This window comes from Calypte anna, chromosome 1 (assembly GCF_003957555.1).
Source record: "Calypte anna isolate BGI_N300 chromosome 1, bCalAnn1_v1.p, whole genome shotgun sequence".
In the NCBI taxonomy this organism is placed as follows: domain Eukaryota; kingdom Metazoa; phylum Chordata; class Aves; order Apodiformes; family Trochilidae; genus Calypte; species Calypte anna.
The window spans coordinates 174,065,145-174,067,131 of NC_044244.1; the positions used below are offsets into that span (position 1 = coordinate 174,065,145).

General features: G+C 43.4%; 1 non-coding gene across 1 annotated transcript; it reads right to left on the bottom strand.

Moving 5' to 3' along the window:
* Positions 1 to 288: 288 nt before the first annotated feature.
* On the bottom strand, positions 289 to 361 carry TRNAV-AAC. Its single transcript has one exon. It is a non-coding gene; the product is annotated as a tRNA-Val (tRNA).
* Between the last annotated feature and the right edge of the window lie 1,626 nt (positions 362 to 1,987).

Genomic DNA, 1,987 nt, shown 5'->3' on the forward strand with positions numbered 1-1,987 from the left:
ATCCAGCAGGTTAAAGTCACCCACGAGAACGAGGGATGACGATTTTGAAACATCCGCCAACTGTTTGTAGAATAATTCATCACCCTCATCCTCCTGGTTGGGTGGTCTGTAACATACTCCCACCAGGATGTCAGCCTTGTTTGCCTCCCCCCTGATTCTGACCCACAGGCACTCCACCTTGTTATTGCCGACTTCAACTTCCACAGAGTCAAGAGACTCTCTAACATACAGGGCTACCGCTCCACCTCTCCTACCCTGCCTGTCTCTTCTGAAGAGCCTGAAAAAACGTGTTTCTGCCTGGTTTCGAACCAGGGACCTTTCGCGTGTTAGGCGAATGTGATAACCACTACACCACAGAAACCCTGCCTGTAGAGCGGCTCCCCCTATAGGTCTTGGCTAACATTTACAAGGATCTTAGGAAATGCCCCAGGTTTAGGAGTCCCTGCATTACCCTCTCCCACTCTGTGCTGAGCATCTCAGTATCAATGCCAAGCCCAGTGCTCTGTGCACTGTAAGGCTGAGCCATTGCTAATGGTCAAAGCTAACTGTGGGTTTGCTTTTTTTTCCCCCCTGTCCATATTAGATTAGCCAGAAGGTCTGTCCTAGTCTCACATGACAGTCCATAGTCTCAGGCCTATATTCTTTATGTCCTGATGTCTTGGTATCACATAGTTCTGTGACAAACTGTGGTTAAAAACAATAAATTGCTGCGTATTTGAAGAACACTCAATACTGTGGATTTGAGTACCAATTAAAATCTTAGTTGGATATAAAGTTGCATATTTCATTCTTAAGTTTCAGAAATACTAATGTCTTGAATCTTACAGATATACGGAGCCAGCTCCAGGTAATATGTGATCAGATTTTTTCAGGGTCTTTGGTACAAGAGCTCTGATTTTAGGGGGAAGCAGTTTCATGAGCCTACCAGGCTCAATAAGGATTTGCAGGATTGGGACTGAGACATCCCAGCTTCCAGCTCTAAAACTGCCTTTTTTATCAGCTCTTCAGACCCTGCTAACATGAAAGCCAGCCATTTTTTAAAATTTTTTATTTTTAATGTGATTCCAGCCAAAACCAACATGTAGCATAAAGGTGCATGTGCAATTAAAATGCTTTCCTGCCTTTGGACATCTAAGTGCCTGTGTCCACATGGAAGTCAGCTGCTTCATTATTTAGTCTGTCATTTCTGTACAGCTCTTTGTGGACACAAAGGATCCATTTCCAAGCAGATTCCCCATCAGGCAAGACACTCCTGATATTACTCGTGCACATGCACCAAATGTGAGTCATTGTAGTGATAAATCTTCATTCCTTTCTTGTTTTTACAGGATTAGCAACTATCTTAAGTTAAAGAAAAAGTGGAGGATGACACCTAGCAGATCTGACTGACCTAATTTTCTCTTCTGCACATGTGAAGTGAACGTAACCTAAGGAAACAACTAGATTTATTGTTGAGAAAAGAGGACTGAATATACAGGAAAGATCTGACCCAGCTGGAAAATCTGCCTTTCAGTCCTTCAGTAAACTCTTCAGGTATTTCACCTTCCTAGAAAACAACTGGAGGGACAGTGACAGCTACTGGAGGGATAGTGACAGCTGCTGGAGGGGTAGTGACAGCTACCTGGGCCAGTGACAGAGCAGTTCAAGTGTCTCACTATGGTCCCTATGCCAGAACTATTTCAGTGTTTTCCATAAAGTATGTCCCCTGGAGGCCTGGCTGCTAACAAGCATCTGGTCCACAGCAGCCAGACAGGTCAGCAGTTTGATCTGATTTGGGTGTTCTGTTACTCTTATTTAAGCTTTCTGTAAAACAAACAATGGGTAAGAGGCAATTTTAACGTGGTACAATGCACATAGCCTTTAATTGCAGAGAATCGTGGCAACAGCACCTGCTCACAGCATGCATCAATCTCATCCCTAAGTACCTCCATCATTTCAGAACACTTACAGTTGTCTTCTAAAATTATATTATTTTGTTGAGTGATGA